Source organism: Apium graveolens, chromosome 8, assembly GCF_009905375.1.
Source record: "Apium graveolens cultivar Ventura chromosome 8, ASM990537v1, whole genome shotgun sequence".
NCBI classification, from domain to species: Eukaryota; Viridiplantae; Streptophyta; class Magnoliopsida; order Apiales; family Apiaceae; genus Apium; species Apium graveolens.
In genome coordinates this window covers 142,324,749-142,347,390 of record NC_133654.1, presented here as the reverse complement: position 1 = coordinate 142,347,390, position 22,642 = coordinate 142,324,749, and the positions used below count along the sequence as shown (strand labels likewise).

The following is a 22,642-nucleotide window of genomic DNA, read 5'->3' as shown; positions in this document are numbered from 1 at the left end:
TAAATTTAGTATCTTTTACTTCAGTATCTTATATTGAGCACATGAATATCTTAAAAAGCCTTCCGGAACTGCTAAAGAGTGTTCACTTGAAGAGTGTTCAACAGATGGAACCTGATGATGGTCCAGATAAAGAAACTTAATGTAAGAGAAGAGGCTCTTAAAGCATCATTCATCTTAGATCTGTTGTAAAAATATAATATACTAACATGATTTTATTTGGTCTTTAGCTCAGCTACAAAGAAGTTTGAGCTTGTAGAGTGTGACTTGGAGAAATCAGATCAAATTGGACCTGCAATAGAAAATACATCGACTATGATCTGTTCCATTGGGGCCAGTGAGAAAGAGATATCTGATATTACAGGACCTTATCGAATTGACTATCTGGCCACTAAGAATCTTGTTGATGAAGGTAATAAAAATTTTGGGGTGGTTATATGATTATTTTTTCTCATTAGTTGATTACTAATTACCTGGTTAGTAAGCATTAATCATTATCAATTTTATATGAGTTTTGAATTAGTGTAATATCTTAAAGGTGTTCAGGTATGAATGAAGGGAGATTACCTGGTTATAATGTACATATGCATATGTTTGTATGTGTGTGTGAGCGCGCCTTTTCACACACTTGTCTGGGTATATATAGGTGTGTGTTTTTGTTTCAAGCACTCACTTTTGTTGAAATTGAGTTGACACAAATATTAATAAAATTAATAATGTTTGTGCATGTTTTAAGTATCAGTTTCTTTCTTCTTGATGTTTAGAAATACGAGGTTTTCACTAGAAGCAATCACTTAAAACAATTTTTTTTCTTGAAAGGAAAACGCAGATATTCTTTTGTATTAGTTTACTAAATTGTTTACAGAATTACAGTGCATTGAATATGCTTGTACTTGAGGTGTCTATTTGGTAACTCCAAACAGTTTGATGCGAGCAATATCACCAATTGCATTTAGAGTGTAAGTTAACCTGAATTGATCGATTGATGTTGTGGAAGCATGTTTGTCACCAGCTAATATAACTTTCTTGGTCTTGTTATTATATTGTATATTCCCTCATTTGTAATTATAGTTTACAGTTACTGATATATTAAACAGTCTCTCAGATTTCCTTTTGTTTTGTATAAGTAGTGTTTTCCCAAAGTGAATTGCTAGAAAAGCTATTTGTTAAAAGAGTTAAGAGCATATAATTACAATATGTAAGTAGTGTGACATGATTATAGTGAAGGGGCTGTTGAACTTGGAGTAGTATGATTATTATACAACAGTAGATGCAATGTAATCTTATATTTTTATTTATGATTTTGATATGAATACTGAAATAAATGTTCTCAACCTCTCTACTGTTATGTTGCACTTGTTTTGTTTTCAGAGCTGTGACCATCCTTACATTGTCGATCATTCTCTCAAACACCTGATAATTAAAGATCTTCACAACTCCTGGAAAGTTTTGCTTACTTTCCTGTTTGGTTTTCATTGTTAGTATTGCTGATACCAAGTCAATATAGACAGTAGTTGAATAAGTGGATGGATATGTGTAGTACTTGATGTTTGGATTAGATGAATCTATTGTACCGGATGTTTGAATATTCGTTGTTAGATTTATAAATAACTGGTATTATGCAGTAATTGGTTTTTGTAGTTCATTGGTTTGGCAAATTTTTGGAATCTATATTTTTTTTTAAAATGTGCATTAATGAAACAGGTAAATACATCATTACAGTGGAAAATGATGGCTGTCAAAGCTTAATACATCAGTTTTAGTTGAACATTGACATCAGTAATACAGAATAAAACCGATGTTAAATACTACAACAAAAAAAGTTTTAGAATAGAAAACCGATGTTATTAAGATTTATAAACATCCGTTAGTCACCAATCGAAATCAGTTCTGAATAAACAACTGATGTCAAAAGTTATGTTTACATCAGTTTTTCTTGAAAACCGTTGTTATTGGTATTAGTAACATCAGTTTATTGGGTAAATGAAAGTATTTTTCTTATCTCACATATGTTAAAATTGATTAAAATATCATATTATGATAATATATGAAGATTAGATATGCATTAGAAATTTAACATCTTTAAAAACTGATGTTATACGTCTTCTTTAACATCAGTTGAAAACTGATGTTAAATAGGGGGTCTTTAACATCACCAACGAAGACATCAGATTTTTTTGTTCATAGACATCGGTTTTTAGCCGATATTTATTCTACTTTTTTTAGTAGTGCTACTACAACCACATAACTCACACTATAATATATAAATACTCACGCTTCACGACCCCACACTTATCACACACACTTACAGGTTATTGTCTCGGAAACGAACCATTCATAACTAGAGTAATTCAACCATCAAGTGATAATTATTACAAACCAAAAGTGATTAAGTCTTACCGGGGAGTAACCTTTAAGTAAGGCTAGTCCGTCGGACAAATATATGTTTCTTGTTTATTACCTTACATAGGTCATACTTATAAATAAGCCGAACTAAAAATAACTGAAAACTAATACAGCTTATTCGGACTACCGGTGGTACAACACCAAACAATCTACGGAACAACTGGCCATTTCCTACCCGTTTTCTGGATGTGGTTCTCATGGAAGGCATCTTGATTCACTGTTGTGTTATGTCAATTTAAGAAAACAAGTGTGAGCTATAATGCCCAGCATAATAATGTACAATATGCAAATGACTGTATGATAACTTACGTAAAATATCATATATGATAATTATGTTTTATTCAAAATTAGTTTTCCTTGGTGATACATACCTTCTTCTGAAAACAATTCTTTAATGGATTTTATTAACCTGCGAATACCTTAAAAGTAAACCCAACACCTAGGCTTGGGTTACGGTATTGCATCACAATTCCAATTGGAAGAATTAGGACATTCGTTGGAGCCACCGCATACGATGATCAGTCGTACTGCGATAAAAGTAACCTATCTACTAGTAGAAAGACGACACCTTCGTATCCCGGTTATCACCCTTTCCGCATACGGGCTATGTGTCCTCATTTCAGGTATACACACACTTCGCAGGTCCATAGGTACATATTGTACCGTGTCCTACGGTACCAATAGTCTATCCAATACACGAAGTACTTGGATCCTACCCCTCTCTTGTCCTTTAGGAGATCCTATCATATCTCGAGAACTCGAACCACATCGAAGTTCCCCCAAGCGTTTTGGTTGTTGATAGACATAGATTTACTTTATATATATATATGTACTTCCGAAAGTTTTTGGAAGAAGTACTAAGGATGTGAGTTGACCGTTGTCAACAGATAATTAAATAAGGGGGAAAAGTTTCTCCTTGTAACTATATTCAAAATATTAAATAAGTCTGGATAATATTCTCCGATGATCTGAAATTATTCGAATGATTTTCGAAATCAGAAAGTAATTTAAATCTGGTTCTATAATTTTTAAATTATAAATAAACCCTTTAATAAATAATAATTAATTAAATGATAATCGATAAATAATTAAACCTCGAATGAGTTTATTCTTGTAAAATAATATTTAAAATAATATTCCTCAACTAGTTTATGTCTATAAAATTAATAATCTTTAATGTTTAATCGGGTTTGAAATAAATAATCGTTGGAGTATACTTCTCCCATAATAAAGGAATAGGTATATAATATTTATTATTCGAACAATAAAATATAGTTGAGGGAATATGATCGTTGGGAAGTCGTTTTAATAAAAGTTCGAGTTATTTTAATATTTCGTAAATTAACGTTGAGTCCCTTTAAAACGTACTATTATGGACTTGTAATCGTCTTATAATATCACCGGAATGATTCCCGGGTTTTTATCTTGAAATCCCAACCGACTCTCGGTCTTATTATAATATGTTACGCTTATGGAGGAATTAAACATTTCATGATATATACTTATCGTACAACATTGCTATATCATGCAAAATTCAATAACTACGTATCATGGCAAACATGGTACTTATGCAATGATAATAAAACAATCCTTTCACAACACAACAGTAAATGGAGTTGGGTTCGTAAACTTGCCTGGGTATCTCGAGGTGGAGGATGCTCTAGGTTCCGCTCGGAAATCTATTAATCATAAACACAATTCGTTAGGTCCCGTTCTAATTTACGGCGACTCGCATTCATGCGCTACTTATTATGCACCCTCTCAACTTGTACTACCCTTATTATTACTTTAAGCTCTTATTCACATCATGGTCGCTTCATTTCTCTAAGTATCTTAGGTTCATTTTCATTATCGCCGCCGGCTCCGCCTATGGATTCTACGGTTTCTACTCGCGCGGTCTCGGCTCCGATATTTTTATAAAATTGCAAAATCATTATTTTCACATGAAATTTTTATGGCAGTTAGGAAACTCAATATGTTACTCTCTGTAAATATTTCATGATTTATGAACACATTTAAGTCGATCATTTATATTTTAAAAGTTCGTAATTCGTAGCAGTTTTTGTCGCGTAAATCACTTTTAGTAAAACGGCCATAACTTTTGATCCGTAAATCGGAATCAAGCGATTCAAGCGCCTAAACGATCCTTATAACATTTTATATCATAATAAAGGGTTCTTTTTCCAGAAACTGTAGTTTACCTCTTCGGAACTTTCTGAAGAAACTTAAAGTTACGATTTGTTCGTTTTAACGGAATTACGTTTATGATCGGGGTTTCGTTTATGCCCTAACTCTTAACACAACCACCAACAATCATCATCTCATCATCAACACACAAACTCCTCTCAATAACATCATGTTCTTGATGCAACAACAATTAACCTCACATCTACTTAACTAAACATCAAGATTTGAACAATACCACTTCTAAAACTAGGTTTACATCTACATACTAAATGGATCTTGAAAATGAATCTTAACTAAAGTTGGGCCAAATATTTTTACCTTTATTAAAATATTGAGATGTGTTCTTGAGGATGGTGGAGTCTTGGAAGTGCTTGGTATGATTTTTGGAACCTAAAACCACCATTGAAATCAAGAAACCAAAGAAGAGTTACTATTCATACTATTCACTAGTAACTTTCCTGATTTTATTTCACCCATCAAACCTTGATAAAAAGAGATGAAATAATTTTATTACCTTAGTTTGGTTGTTAGGAATCTTGAGAATTAATGGGATGATTTTACCATAGCTAGATTTTGAGATTTTGATTTTGAATTCCTCCCTTTTCTTGAAATAGCCGAATGGAACAAGTGGGGAGAGAAGGAGGGTTTTTATGCTAGCTTCCTTGGTTGTTTCTAGGAAATGGGATTGGTGATATCTTATATTGATTTGATATTCTCCTATTTTGTATCCTAGGATTTTATTCTTGTTGCAAATCTTGGGGACAAATCCAAGTAGCTTGCTAGTTTACAAGCTAAACTACATGTGCTAGCTTCCTTAGCACACTATTTGGCTAGCTTGCTTGATCATCCTAAGTTTAGCTCACTATTTGATAAAGTAACCATGGTTACTTTCTTACCATGGTTAGTCAGTTTGTTACGTTTATTTAATCATTTACCCGTTCGCTCGGTCGCTTAAGCGTTTTCGTATTACTTACTCGTAAATGGTTCGCGTCGTAATTCCTTTCGTATTTATTCTTTATTTTGAATTGTCATACTTGAATATAAATCCGTAGGGTTTTAATCTTGTAATTATATTGTGATTCCCGTAATCCTTGATGAGTCATAAATACGGTCATTTTTCAAAGTTCGTTTTCTTCGAAAACTAATAGCGTTTACATATACTCATTTGGTACGTATAATCATAATATCAACTCCGAAACTCATTTTCTCATGCACTACATAGTGTGGGCTCAAAAGTTTTTCCCGTCCGTCAGGGTTACTATTTATTAACATTTTACAAGGTCTCAAAAATTCGAGTTATTACAGACGAGATGCCTCTTAATGTGCTTCTCGAGGTTGAGGTCTTCGATGTTTGGGGAATTGACTTCATGGGGAAATTTATCTCATCTTGAAATAATCAATATATATTGTTGGTGGTCGATTATGTGTCAAAATTGGTTGAACTCAAGGCTTTATCGACAAATGATGCGAAGGTAGTGCTCAATTTTCTGCAATTGCAAGTTCACTGCTATGATGCAGAGATATAATGTGAATCATCGCATTGCTACGACCTACCATCCTCATACTAATGGTCAATATGAGGTATCTAACAGAGAGATCAATCGTATTCTAGAGAAAGTTGTATGTCCATCAAGAAAGGATTGGTCTTTGAAGCTGGTTAAAGTTGTTTGGGAATATCGAACAACATTCAAGACTCCGCTAGGTATGTCACCGTTTCAATTGGTTTATGGTAAAAGATGTCATTTTATTGTGGAGCTAGAGCATAAGGCATATTGGGCTTTGAAAAAACTGAACCTCGATCTGACTGTAGCTGGTAAGAAAATGATGCCGTAATTGAATGAACTCGACGAGTTCCGACTTCAAGCGTATGAGAACAACAAAATGTATAAGGAGAAAGTCGAGAGGTGGCACGATAGGGTTCTAGTGCTCAAATCATTTATGTCGGGGAAACAAGTTCTTTTGTTCAACTCTCGTCTCTGTCTTTTTCCTAGAAAAATAAAGTGGAGATGGTCAGGGCCGTTTGTTGTCAAAACTGTATTTCCAAATGGAGCGGTGGATATTTTTGAGAATGATCCAGGCCAGGAATTCAAGGTAAATGGACAATGTTTGAAGCATTACTATGGAGATACGGCAAACCGTGAAGTGGTTAGTGTTGTTTTATTGTTAACTTGATCTCGAAATTCTACATCAAGCTAGTGATGTAAACCAGTGCTTCTTGGGAGGCAACCCAAGCTTATGTATATTAATAGAAGATAGAAGAAAGAAAAAACCAGAAGAAAACAAAAAAAAAGAAAAACAGAAAAAAAAGCAGGGCATTTTCTACAGTAGTACGGTGCACCCGCGCTGGGAAGCGGGGCGGACGCGTTGAAAGAACAGTGATTGTGTGCGCTCGCACTGGGAAGCAAGGCAGCCGCGCTGCAACAGCAGAGACACGACACACCCGCGCTGCCTGGAGGGGCAGCCGTACTGACCCCCTGGAGGAAAAAAAAGAGAAAATCCTAAAATTTCAAACAATTACAATACCCCAGCCGAATTTCCATCATTCCACTATCCTAATTCCTTCTCCTAATCAATTCTAAACACTACCCATCATCCCCACAAAACCCATAATCATATCCCACTTCTATTCTAAAATCTGATTCTAAATATCTATATATACATACACTTCCATACATCCATCTCCATCACTTTACATATTCTCAAACACCTAAATCTCTATACACACCCCTCTTATCGCACTTTATAAATTCCAGTGGCACCCAAGAGAGCTGACATCAAGACAGCAGCAGCACTAACCCAACCACTACCGATTCTTCAAGTATTGGGGGTACGAGGCTTAGGTTTGTTACTTCAGAGGCTTAAGCAGAGTATACAAGGTTGTTGTCGAAACCGATAGCAAAGGAGAGGGGTTTTCTACCCTTGGGTTAGGATGGTAAGCTTCTTGAGATGATTTTGGAGATGGGATGGGTTTCATTTTATGAGGCACCCGTGGCGGTGCCTATGAGTATTGTTCGCGAGTTCTATGTGAACGCGAAGGCTGATAAGAATGGGTATTCGATAGTGCGTGGGTTGACAGTGGACTACAGCCCAGAGGCTATTCGCAGGGTCATCAACCAACCTGTGAGGAAGCCAGATCAGGAGGATTGGGTTAACAAGACGGGGGATGATTTTGATTTAGATCTGATTGTAGTTATGTTATATGTCCCGGAGATACATTGGAAGTTCTAGAGGGGATCAAACGAGTATGTCAACTTCCCTGCGTCATGCATTTACAGTTTTGCTCGTGCTTGGAACACTTTTATTTATCCAAACATTATGTCTTCATCTCATGTGCATGATGTGACTGTGGATCATGCGCAGTTGTTATGGGGGATTTTGCATGGGGATTATGTGTACTCAGTTCGGTCATTCATCAGGGTAGTTTACAATTTTTGCGTGGCAGTACTACAAGCTCTATCCCGTATGCCTCGATTGTGACAAGTTTTGTGTCGCGGTGGGTGTTCATTGGCCCGCACACGAGCATCTTCAGGTACCGAGCGCTCCCATCGACACTTCTACGAATTTGAGAATACAGGAGTGGTTTGGTGGGAAGGCTAACGAGAAGGGACTTGAATACACCTATGATCATTTGTCGGGTGGCCAGCCAGACGATCAGACATATGCTGGTAGTTCTTCTTAGGAACGCAGAGCAGCATGGAGACATCAGATTGGTGAGCCTAGTTCTTCGCAGCAGTAGCGTGAGGCAGAAGATAATGCTAGTTTGGGTTCGGTGCAGTATAGGCGTTTGACGAGGCGGATGGATGCGATGTATGAGTCGGATAGCAGGTTTGCATAGGATGTTACTCAGGTATTGGGTACAAATTTCTGAGCCACGAGGGTTGACATTCAGTGGCCAGTTTTTGGAGAGCATTATGTGTACCCCGCCTCCTGACACTCCACCCGCAGAGGGTGATGATCATTCTGATTCTGAGTAGGTATCCCTTAATTCCTTGCTATTACCTTCACCGAGGACAGTGAAATTTTTAAGTTTGGGGGTGATAGTTAATGAATATTTGTGTGTGAGTCCATATAGATGCATATTCATGATAGTTAATTCATATAGTTTGCATATTTATCATGTAGTTATTTGTTTTCGTTATTATCATGTTAGTATGTTGCATATAGTTGCATGTGCATTTTATCATGATCCCTTGGGTTATTTTCCGATTGATTTGTGATGTTGATGCGAGTGTAGTGATTTCGTATAAAGGAATGTTAAGTCCTAGCGAATTGAGTTGCATGCTAGAAGCAAGAAATTTTCACTAAGTCTTATAGGTTGCTTGAGTGCTAGATCATGATCATGGTTTATTTTTTTTGTCGAGGTTTAATAACTTGTTTATATCTAGAATGCATGATATTTTCTTAGTGGCGAAATAACATGAATTTCTAAAATTGGAGAAAAACATTGTATTTCAATGCTAGTTGTGGCTAGGTGTCAAATGGCTAGTAGCCGGATCATATTTATATGAGTAGTCTAGGGTTGAGCGAGATGGAACGAAACGCGCTCATTCAGAAATTGAAAAAAAAAGATGAAAACAAGAAAAAAAAAGATGTGTTATGCATAATTGATCACGAGTGGGCTCTTTAATACTCAAGTTATTAAGTTCTAGGGGACTTTGTGCCTAGTGACCTAAGGCTTTTATAGTCTGGGATCCACTAACCTAACGCTCCCTACATGGATATTATTGCATAAGTCTTTTGCGGACCTCGCTCATTGCACGATCAAATAAGCATATATGTGTTTGTTATGTGTTAACAATAAAAGCATGAATTCGTGTATAACTCTGATAAAATTGAAGTGTTGTTAGTCATTTTATGTTTATCATTTATTCAATTCATAACCTTATGATTGTCTTGGCGAGTGGTGAGTTATGATTATTAATCTAGTTTCGAGAGTATATCTGTTAAGAAATTGCGCACACACACATTTCTGGCTTGTGAGTTGGTTTGTGGGATTTGATTTAACTTTGTGCGAATAATTGCATTAGTTGAGATATTGCGCTTTGGTTGGTTTAGTTATCCCGAGGGGATCATTGCATTCATGTTAGTTGCATTCATGTATTTTTATTTCTTGTTTTTAAGTCTGTTATGCTTGAGGACAAGCATCGATTCAAGTTTAGGGGTGTGTTAGTGGCATTTATATCCACTTAGAATGCATCGTAAAGCTTCAAATTGATGTTTTGTACTCAAGTTGTTTGTGGTTATGATGTGTTTATGTAGTGTTTTGCATTTCAGGGCATATTCGAAGAAAGGAATAAATATTGCAGGTTTTATGCTTAGAAGAGTGTAAGGATTGTTAGGGTTAAACATGCGCTAATATTCACGCAAGTATACGCGATCACAAGTAAATCTAGAATTGTTTCTAGTTCGTTCACACATAGACTGATTTGGTTAACTATCTGATTTATGCACTTACGCAACGATGATATGGTTATTATCCAATATTAAGACGATAACAAATTGAAGTTGATTATAACTACGAATTAAATTAACAATTATAACTAAGAGAGTAAAAAGAGTTGTATATTATATGAGACAAATATGGGATTCTGACTTCTTTAAATACTTCATTCAATAGCCTTATTGTTCTTAACTTTAACATGCAATGGTGATGACACTAATCAGATAACACGAAACTGCTAAATGCCAACTTTCCTTGCATGAATAACATACTACCAGACATCCACAAAAGTGATAGAAGCTGAATAGACACCAAATATATTGAGACCCTATATGTCTATAGAATTTGAAAACAGAATGGATTAAAGCACAAGTTATCTATCATGATTACACAGGGAAACTAAGATGGTTAAAATTACCTACGAATCATGTGTAGCAATAAGACATGAACCTATGCTAGCATGGCAAGTTCTAAATCCTTAAATTCATTGTCGCTTCATTAAAGATTAACACGATATTTTATAATATCGCGACGCTCATAAGACGAATAAGCACAACCAATACTAGGTTATCACACATTCACCACACACTAAGGTATCGAAACATATTAACTAAATAAATCCATAAGAAAAGCCATCATTAGAGCAAACAATGCAATAGCATCCGCTAGAACCCCACGATAACGATTAACCCATAATCAGACTCATCATCAACGTGGGTTCCGATAAAAGCATGGTATAATAAATGTAGTCTTTATACTGATTAAATAATAAAACAAAGTACGAAACAAGAGTAAGGTTCATAAATAAGAAAACTAGCATCCAAGTTACAACTTAGAACAAAGATTCATAAGTAAAAATAAGATCTTCTTCGTCTTCGTTGAATCGTGCTAAAACGGTCTTCGCAGGCTTCTCCTTGTGATCTGGAACGTCCCTCTTTTGGAAAACATCCTTTATTTAATTATATATAGCAGCCCATGCAAGTAGAAGTTCTCCAATTAGAATTTGAGTAGAATCAGGATTTCTGCATCCCGACCCGGCGTAGTTGCGCGCTTCATCAGCACATGCGAGCTGGCTTTCTGATAATTGGGCATGGCCGAACACTAGACCAGCATGGGTGCGCCATGCTTATGGAAAAACTTTTTCTTTCTTTAATTCTTGCTGAAATTGAGTTGGCTTCCCGAGATTTATTCTTTGGACATCATCCTAACACCATATTAGCACCAAAATAATGCTAATTCACCTGATTCCTGGATTAATTCCTGAAATGCAAAAATACTATAAAACACATTAAAACACCAAAAACTTGAGTACAAATGCATCAATTCAAAGCTTAATAGAGCATTATAAGGTTTCATAAATGCCACTCAACATACCCCCAAACTTCAATCGATGCTTGTCCTCAAACATAAACAGACTCAAAGAACAAGAAACATAAATGCATGAATGTAACTAAATGAATGCAACGATCCCCATAGAATAACCAAACCAATCAACAAGCAACATATCAACCAATGCAGTTACTCACATAAAGATTAGTCAAACCATACAAATCAACTGACAAACTAGAGATGTGCGTGTGTGCAAATGCTTACAAATATACTATCGCAACTGGATCAATAATCATGACTCACTACTCATCAAGGCACTCACAAGGTTATAAATAAAATAAAAAGCTAGACTCATAATAACTTATGACACTTCAATTCTTATATTGGAGTTTTACATGGATTCATGCTTTTATTCACAACAAAATAATACACATATGATATTTGATCGTGCAATGAGTGAGGTCCACAAAAGACTTATACAATAGTACTCATGTAGCGAGCGTTAGGTTAGCAGATCCCAGACTATAAAAGCCTTAGGCCACTAGGCACACAGTCCCCAAAGAACTTAATAACTCGAGTACTAAAGAGCCCACTCGTGATCAATTATATAACACTTATTTTTTACTTTTTTTTCTTTTTTTTTTCTTTTCACAATTTCTAAACGAGTGCGTTTCGCTCCATCTCGGTCAACCCTAGACTACTCATATAAATATGAGCTGGCTACTAGCCATTTGACACTTAGCCACAACAACTAGCAATGAAATCCAATTTTTAATCCAATTTCTAAAAATCCATGTTATTTTATTATTAAGAGAATATCCTAAATTTTAAATATAAACAAGCGATTAAACCTCAACAAACAAACCAACCATGATCATGATCTAGCACTTAAGCAACCTATAAGACTTTGTGAAATACAAATGTCTCTAGCATGCAAATCACCTCAATACGACTCAACATCACTAAATACAATATCACTACATTAGCATCAATATCACAAGTCAATCGGAAAAATCATACTGGGATTATGTTATAATGTAAATGCACGAACTACATGAACAAACTAACATAACAACTACCAAAAATAATAAAAAAAACTACATGGGAAAAATGCAACTATATGAACTAAACAACTATCATGAATATGCAAACTATATGCGACTCACACAAAACATATTCCTTCAACTACTACCCTCAAACTTAAAATATTCACTATCCTCAGTGAAGGTAATAGTAAGGAATCAAGCATACCTAATCAGAATCAGGATCCTCACCCTTAACGCGGGAGTGTCAGGCGTGTCCGGAGGTGGATACACGGAATCCTCACCAAATAATGGCCACTGGATGTCAACACCCGTGGCTCTAAAAGTTGTCCCCAATGCCTGGGTGAGCTCTCGTGCAAACCTGCTATGGATGTCATGCATCGCATCCATCCTCCTTGTCAGACGCCTATACTGTGTCTTGCTTAAACCAGCTCCAATATTTTCTCCTGCCTCCTCCTGCTCCGGCTGCAATGGACCAGCCTCACCTAACTCATCTCTCCAAGCTGCCTTGCTCGCCTGTACTGTGCTACCAATATATGCCTAAGGAGCTGGCCTTCCACCTGGCAGATGGTCATAAGAATATCCAAGTCCCTTAGGATTGGGCTTTCCACCATACCACTCTATCATGTTCAACAACATCGAACTGTCGATAGGAGCACTAGGAAGCTGTAGCTGCTCATTTGCGGGCTAATGAACACCAATTGCCACACACAACTTCGTCACAATGGACACATATGGTATAGAACCCATAGTACCTCCTCTCAAGAACCTCAAAATACCCTGGTAAATAACCATCCCCAGATCTACATAATTTCCCTAAAGAATGCCCCATAACAGTCGTGCACGCTCCACAGTAATCTCATGCACATGAGAAGATGGCATGATGTTAGCACAGATAAACGAATTCCAAGCACGTGCAAACCTGTTCATGCACGAGACAGGGAATGTGGAGTAATCAGTCGTGCCCCTCTTGAACTTCCAATGAGTCTCAGGCACACAGAAAGTAGCAACAATCAGATTCAGATCAAAGTCCTCTAGAGTCTTATCGTTCCAAGTGTCCTTCCCGGGCTTCCTCTCGGGCTGCTCAATCACCCTCCTAATAGCATCAACACTGTACTCCAGAGTCATCCCCCTTACCATCGTGAAACCATTCTTCTCCGCCTTCGCATTCGCATAGAACTCTCAAACAACACTCATGGGCACATCAGCAGGTTCCTCGTAAAAAAGAACCCATCCCATCTCCAGAATCATCTCCAACAGCTTACCATCCTTCCCCGATGGCAGAAAACCTCGCTCCTTGATGATAGGCTTCGAGAGAAGCCTCGTATACTCCGCTTCAGCCTCAGGAGTAGAAAACCTTGGCCTCAGACCACCCACACTAGAAGAATCGGTGGTGCTGTTGCATACTTCCGTTCTTTGTCTCTTGGGTGCCATTGGAATTGAGTAGAGAGAATAAGAGTTGTATGTTTGACAGAGAATTTGTGTTTGAGAATTTGTGTAGTGGTGGAGAAGTTTGTGTATAAGTGTATGTATTTATAGGTGGTGAAAATAGAATTATATATGGAATAAAAGTGGGATTTGATTATGGGAATAGTGGGAATAATGGGTTTGATTTGGAGAGGGAAATTTGGGATATGGGAGAGTAAAATTCGAGCATAAATTGATTTTCTATTAAAAATCCCGATTTTCTCTTCACAAAAATACCTTATATTTTTTTCAAAGTCGGGAGCTCAGCGCGGCCGTGCGCTAGACCAGAGCGGGCGCGCGCAACTTCTGCCAAATCTGCGAGGCCGCACGCTAGATCAGGGCGCGCACGCTTGGTTTCTGTAATTCCAGTGCGGTCGCGCGCTAGATTAGTACGGGCGCACCTGGCTTCTGAAGTTGGCCCTGAGTTTTTCTGTTTTTCTGATTTTTTTATGTTTTTCTCTTTTCTTCTTGCTTCCTCTACCTACTAATGTTCAACAAACTTGGGTTGCCTCCCAAGAAGCGCATGCTTTACATCGTTAGCTTGATGTAAAACTCGAGATCAAACGGACAATAAAACGGCACTAACCACCTTGCAGTTTGTCGTGTCACCATAGTAATGCTTTAACCTCTGACCATTTACCTTAAACGCTTGGCCCGGATCATTCTCAAAAAATTTCACCGCTCCATGTGGAATATAATAAACGGCCCTGACCATATTGACTTCAAATTTCCAGGATAAAGCCGGAGACGAGAGTTGAACATAAGAACTTGTTATCCCGACACAAATGATTTGAGCACTAGACCCCAATCGTGCCACCTCTTGACTTTCTCCTTATACATTTTGTTGTTCTCGTAAGCTTGAAGTCGAAACTCGTCGAGCTCATTCAATTGAAGCATCCTTTTCTTACCAGCTGCATCCAAATCCAGATTCAATTTCTTCAAAGCCCAATATGCTTTATGCCCTAGCTCTACCGGTAAATGACACCCCTTACCATAAACCAACTGATACGATGACATCCCTAGCGGAGTCTTATACGCTGTTCGATATGCCGAAACAGCTTCATCAAACTTCAAAGACCAATCTTTTCTCGATGGACACATAACTTTCTCTAAAATGCGCTTGATCTCCCTGTTAGATACCTCGGCTTGACCATTCGTCTGAGGATGATAAGCCGTAGCAATGTGATGATTGACATTATACCTTTACATCATAGCAGTGAACTTGCGGTTACAAAAATGCGACCCCTCATCACTGATTATGACTCTTGGAGTTCCAAATCTTGTGAATATCAACTTGTGGAAATAATTAAGCACTACCTTCGCATCGTTCGTTGGCAATGCCTTAACTTCAACCCAATTTTGACACATAATCAACCGCCAACAAGATATACTGATTGTTACAAGATGAGACAAATGGCCCCATGAAGTCAATTCCCCAAACATCGAAGACTTCGACCTCGAGAAGCACATTAAGAGGCATCTCATCCCTCTTAGACATATTACCCAGACGTTGACATTGATCACATTTCAAAATGAACTGATAAGAATTTTTAAACAAAGTTGGCCAAAAGAAACCTGCTTGAAGAATACGAGATGCTGTCTTTTCTCCACCATAATATGCTCCATGAGCCGTTGAGTGGAAATCTCGCAAGATCCCCCCCGTGTCGCTGTAAGGAATACATCTCCTGATGATTTGGTCAGCTCCTTGGCGAAAAAGAAATGGCTCATCCCATATATACCACTTCACTTCATGTAGAAACTTCTTCCTTTGAACGGGAGTCAACTCTGGAGGCATAACATTACTCACAAGGTAGTTCACTATATCGGCGAACCACGGTTCTTCTGCTTGCACTCCAAATAACTGATCGTCGGGAAAAGATTCATTAATCAAAGACTTATCTTGTGAAGTAATAATTGGATCCTCTAAGCACGAGAGATGATCGAAGACTTGATTTTCAGACCCTTTTATGTCCTTGATCTCTTATTCAAACTCCTGAAGTAAAAGAACCCATCGAATCAACCTTGGCTTCGAGTCCTTCTTCAAGACAAGATATCGAATTGCAGCGTGATCAGTGAAAACTGTCACCTTTTTCCCAAGTAGATAAGATCGAAATTTCTCAAAACCATAGACGATAGCTAAAAGTTCTTTCTCAGTAGTGGTGTAATTCAGTTGAGCACCATTAAAAATCTTACTAGCATAGAAGACTACATGAATTATGTTGTTCTTATATTGCTCAAGAACTGCTCCAACTGCATAGTCACTCGCATCGTACCTCATTTCAAATGGTTCAGACCAATCAGGTACAGTTATGATAGGTGCCGCAATCAAACTCTTCTTCAATATTTCAAAAGCAGCAAGGAACTCGTCATCAAACTTGAAAGGAACGTCTTTCTCTAGAAAATTGCACAATGGCTTCGAAATCTTTGAGAAGTCTTTGATGAATCACCTATAGAAACCCGCATGACCAAGGAAACTGCGAATTCCCTTAACAGGTATTGGCGGAGGAAGATTTTCGATCACCCACCCACCTTGACTTTGTCCACCTCTAAACCTTTACTAGAAACCTTGTGACCAGGAATGATGCCTTGGCGCACCATAAAATGACATTTTTCCCAATTGAGAACCAAGTTGGTTTCAACGCACCTTTTTAGCACTAACCCAAGATTGTGCAAGCATTCGTCATAAGAAGTTCCAAAGACGGAGAAATAATCCATGAACACTTCTATATTATTTTTAATCATATCAGAGAAGATAGCCATCATACATCTCTGAAAAGTGGTTGGCGCTCCACATAGCCCAAAAGAAACTCTTCGGAAAGCAAAAGTGCCAAAAGGACATGTGATTGTAGTCTTCTCTTGATCTTCTAGAGCGATACAAATCTGATTGTATCCCGAATATCCATCCAGAAGATAATAGTAATCATGCCCAACCAATCTATCAAGCATCTTATCAATGAAAAGAAAATGGAAGTGATCCTTCCTTGTAGCCTTGTTCAGCTTCCTATAATCCATGCAAACTCTCCACCATGTTACTGTTCATGTAGGAATTAGCTCATTCTTCTCATTTTCTACCACAGTGATACCACCTTTCTTTGGCACACACTGAACTTGGCTCACGCATGAATTGTCAGAAATAGGATAGATGATCCCTCCATCTAGCCACTTGAGGATTTCCTTATTCACAACCTCTTTCATGATTGGATTTAGCCATCTTTGTTGCTCAACAGTAGGCTTGCTTCCATCTTCTAGCAGGATTTTATGCATACAATACGAAGGGATGATTTCCTTGATATTTGTTGTAGTCCAACCAATTACCGATTTAAATTCTCTAAGAATTCTCAAAAGCTTCTCTTCATCGGTACCTGAAAGGTCAGATGCAATAATAACAGGAAAAGTAGATGCATCACCTAAAAAAGCATACCTCAAATGTTCAAGTAAAGGCTTAAGCTGAAGAGTAGGAGCTTCCTCAATAGATGGCTTGAGTCGCTTCGGAGAACTTTTCAGCTCCTCCAATCCAAGAGATTCGAAAGGCATATCCATATTTCGCTTCCAGGGAGAAGCATTCAAATATTGAAAGTGCTCACCACCTTCGTCATCTTCACTATCGGAATTCCCCAACAAGGCTTTCTCTAAGGAATTAGACCTTAGCAATCGATCAAATTCATAATTAACCACGGAATCGACCATCTCTACCTTAAAACACTCCTCATTTTCCGTAGGGAACTTCATGGCATTGAACACATTAAAAGTCATATCCTGATCCATCACTCGCATGGTAAGCTCACCTTTCTGCACATCTATCAAGGTTCTGCCAGTAGCCAAGAAAGGTCTTCCCAAGATTATGAGAATTTTCTTATCCTCCTCGAAATCAAGAATTACAAAATCAGCAGGAAAAATGAGTTTATCCACCTTGACCAAGACATCCTCCACAATACCTCGCGGATATGTAATAGAATGATCGGCCAACTGCAAAGTCATGTATGTAGGCTTTGGATCAGGCAAGTCCAACTTTTTGAAGATTGACAAGGGCATCAGATTGATGCCAGCTCCCAAGTCATATAGACACTTATCAAATGACACATTTCCAATGGTGCAAGGAATAGTGAAGCTTCCAAGATCTTTAAGCTTCGGAGGCAATTTCTGTTACAGCACCGCACTGCATTCCTCCGTGAGAGCAACGGTCTCTAAGTCATCAAGCTTCACCTTCCTAGAGAGAATACCTTTCATGAACTTCGCGTAACTAGGCATTTGTTCGAGAGCTTCATCGAAAGGTATATTGATGTGAAGTTTCTTGAACACTTCCAGAAATTTCACAAACTGCTTGTCCAGCTTCTTCTTCTGCAGCCTCTTAGGAAAAGGAGGTGGAGGATAGATCTGTTTCTCTCCTGTAGTACCCTCAGGAGGAGTGTGCTCAACAGTAGTCTTCCTTGGTTGCACTTCTACTTCCTTCTGCATTTCTTCTTCTTAAGCATCGACTTCATAATCTAGAGCCTTAGCTTTTTCAGGATTTGCAACCTTACCAGACCTCAATGTGATTGCTTTAACATGCTCCTTAGCTTCCTTCTTTCCAGGAACTTCAGTATCACTCAGAAGCATGCCAGGTTGACGATTCAGTAATGCATTAGCAATTTGCCTAATATGATTTTCCAAGGTTTTGATATAAATAACATGGCTCTTACACATGAGCCTCAACTCCTCCAATTCAGATTTTTCATTAGCTTGAGGTAACTGCTGAAGTTGAATTTGTTTCCTCGGGGCATATTACGGTTGCTGAAAACCAGGAGGGTTATACTGCTTTGCTATGTATGGCTGATAAGATTGTTGCACCGCATTCTAATTGTTGCTCCATCTGAAATTAGGATGATTGCGGTTATTCGGATGATAAGTGGCTGGAGCATGCTGCTGTGATCTCTGAATGTTGCTCACAAATTGAGCTGATTCTCTAGAAATAGGACACTGCTCAGTTTTATGTGCCCCCGCACAAAGCTCACAAACACTAGTGATTTGATTAACTCCATAATTAGCCAAAGAGTCCACTTTCATTGTCAAATCTTGAAGTTGTGCAGCTATAGCAGTAGCTTGATCCACTTCCAGAATTTCTGCTACCTTTCCTTGAAACATTCTTTGTATGGGATTCTGGTATTCATTGGCTGCCATTAGCTCAATCAACTCATAAGCTTCATTGTAGCTTTTAGCCCATAAGGCTCCACTAGATGCTGCATCAAGCATAGGTCTAGATTGCACACCTAAACCATTGTAGAAATAATTTATAATCATCCAATCAGGCATGCCATGGTGTGGGCACTTCCTTAGCATCTCCTTATATCGATCCCAAGCCTGACACAGAGATCCACCAGTTTGCTGAGCAAACTGAGTAAGAGCATTCCTGATTATAACAGTCTTCACCATATAAAAGAATTTAGTGAGAAATTTTTGAGCAAGATCCTCCCATATGGTGATAGACCCTGGTGGTAGAGAATGTAACCATCACTTTTTTTCATCCCTCAAAGAGAACGGGAATAGTCGCAACTTGATAGCATTTTCAGACACATCGTTGAACTTAAAAGTGTCACAAATTTCGATGAAATCCCTGATGTGCATGTTTGGATCTTCAGTAGGAGAACCCCCAAACTGAAATGAGTTATGTATCATCTGAATCGTGTTTGACTTGATCTCGAAAGTGTTAGCCGTGATGGCTGGCCTGATGATGCTTGACTGAATATCATTGATCTTAGGATTAGAATAATCCATCAAAGCCTTAGTATTATCTGCTTGATCTCCCATCTCTAATAAAGGTGGTTCTTCGAATTTTTCTCCTTCTTCTACTACTTTCTCTTCATCTTCAAAATCTTCCCTTCGCTCCTCTACAACTTTTTCCTCGTCTTAATCCAGAATTCTCCTACGAGCTCGGGAACGCGTATGCATACACGATCACTAGAGTACCTGAAACACGACAAGAAAAAGAGTAGGTAAGCAACAATGTCCGAGTCAATGAACTTTAATGATCACCGATGACAAACACATAAACTAAAAGTAAACACTGCAGTCCCCGGCAGCGGCGCCAAAAACTTGTTAGGGCTAAACACGCGCTAATATTCACGCAAGTATATGCGATCGTAAGTAATATAGAATTGTTTCTAGTTCGTTCCCACAGAGACTGATTTGGTTAACTATGTGATTTATGCACTTATGCACCGATGATATGGTTATTATCCAATGCTAAAATGATAAGAAATTGAGGTTGATTATAACTACGAATTAAACTAACAATTATAACTAAGAGAGTAAAGAGAGTTGTATATTATATGAGACAAACATGGGATTCTAACTTCATTAAATACTTCATTCAATAGCTTTAATGTTCTTAACCTTAACATGCAATGGTGATGACACTAATCAGATTACACGAAACTGCTAAACGCCAACTTTCGTTGCACGAATAACATACTACCAGACATCCACAAAAGAGATAGAAGCTGAATAGACACCAATTATATTGAGACCCTATATATCTATAGAATTTGACAAAATATTGGCTTAAAGCACAAGTAATCTATCATGATTACACAGGTCAAATAAGATGGTTAAAATTACCTACAAATCGTGTGTAACAATAACACATAAACCTATGCTAGCATGGCAAGTTCTAAATCCTTAAATTCACTATCGCTTCATTAAAGATTAACACGCTATCTTATAAGTTCACGACGCTCATAAGACGAATAAGCACAACCAATACTAGGTTATCATACATTCACCACACACTAAGGTATCAAAACAAATTAACTAAAAAAATCCATAAGTAAATCCGCTAGAACCCCACAATAACGATTAGCCCATAATCAGACTCATCATCAACGTGGGTTCCGATAAAAGCATGGTATAATAAACGTAGTATTTATACTGATTAAATAATAATACCAAATATGAAACAAGAGTAAGGTTCACGAATAAGAAAACTAGCATCCCAGTTACAACTTAGAACAAAGATTCACACGTAAAAACAAGATCTTACGCCTCTCCTTGTGCTCTGGAACGTTCCTCCTTTGGAAAACGTCCTTTATTTAAGTATATATAGCAGCCCATGCAAGTAGAAGTCCTCCAATTAGAATTTGAGTAGAATCGGGATTTTTGCATCCTGACCAGGCGCAGCCGCTCACTTTATCAGCGCGGGCGTGCTGGCTTTCTGGAAATTGGGCGCGGCCGCGTGCTAGACCAGGACAGGCACACCGTGCTTCTGGAAAAACTTCTTCTTTATTTAATTCTTGCTACAATTGAGTTGGCTCCCCAAGATTTATTCTTTGGACATCATCCTAACAACATATTAGCACTAAAATAATCCTAATGATCACCTGATTACTGGATTAATGCCTGAAATGCAAAAACACTAGAAAACACATTAAAACACCAACAACTTGAGTATAAATGCATCAATTCAAAGCTTAATAGAGCATTATAAAGTGTCATAAATGCCACTCAACAAGGATGGAGCCTCAGTTGATGTGCAAAAGAAACCCGCATTTAAAAAAAAAAAATAAGAAAAAAACCAGTTTTTCCAGAAGCTTAGCGCGGCCGCACTACACTTGGGAGCGACTGCGCCATACTCAGAGCGGTAGCACGGGATCTCAGGGCGGCCGTGCTAGGTCATTTTCCAGAATCCTGTTTTTAGTAGAATATTGATCTACTGGACTTCTGGTCGTTTGGGCTAGTATTTAAAGACCTTTTGAAGACGTTTTTCATAACGGAGAGTAAGGAGAAGACAGTAAGAAGACCTAATAGCACAATTTCAACGAAGGAGAAGAAGAACGTGTTTTACTTGTGATTCTTTGCTAAGTTGTAATCTTAGATACTCATTTTCTTTATTTTGAACCTAATACTTTCACTAACGTACTTTATTTTATTATGTTATTCCAGACATAGTTTATGTCGATTTATCTATCAGGCTTTTATTGGAACCCATGTTGACGATGAGTTCGGTTACGAACTAATCGTTATCGTGGGGTTGTAACGGATTTACTTATGGATTTCTATAGTTAATTTTTTCGATACCTAAGTGTGTGGTGATGGTATGATATCCTAGTATTGGTTTTTCTTATTCGTCTTATGTGCGTCGTGAACATATAAGATAGCATGTTAATCTTTATTGAAGCGACAGTGAATATAGAGAGTTAGAACTTGCCATGCTAGTATAGGTTCATGTATTTGTTGTGCATGATTCGTAGGTAATTTTAACCATCTTACTTGCCCTATGTAATCACGATAGATAACTTATTTATTAAACCTTTATGTTGTCAAATTCTATAGACATATAGGGTCTCAACATAATTGGTATCTATTCATCTTCTATCTCTTTTATGGATGTCTAGTAGTAGGGTATTCGTACAACGAGAGTTGGCGTTTGTCACACCCCCAACTTAAACAGAAAAATAAATATAGCTATTACATCATTTTAATGAAGGATACACAACCAATCCAAGATCTTACAGTTTAGGGTTTGGAACAGCCCATCACTACCAGCTATTACATCTGATTACAAATACCGAATCCTCACAGCTATTATTACTTATTCTACCTGAGCTCGAACATAAGCATCAACATCACAGGTCTTACGGGCAGTCTGCTTGAATCTAACCATAGCTGCTAGCTGTAATATCAGGGTAAAGCAAGAAGTGAGCCAAAAGCTCAACAAGTGCTAACAGTACAACGCAAAACATAAATCGAGATATACCTTTAGGAATGACAATGGAAAGACATAATCAATGATAACGAGAGA

The 22,642-nt window shown here is 37.7% G+C and overlaps 1 non-coding gene across 1 annotated transcript; it reads left to right on the top strand.

The window, feature by feature from the left end:
* Positions 1–19,156: 19,156 nt before the first annotated feature.
* LOC141682237 (small nucleolar RNA R71) lies at positions 19,157–19,263 on the top strand. The gene has a single exon (XR_012559638.1). It is a non-coding gene; the product is annotated as a small nucleolar RNA R71 (small nucleolar RNA).
* The last annotated feature ends 3,379 nt before the right edge of the window (positions 19,264–22,642 follow it).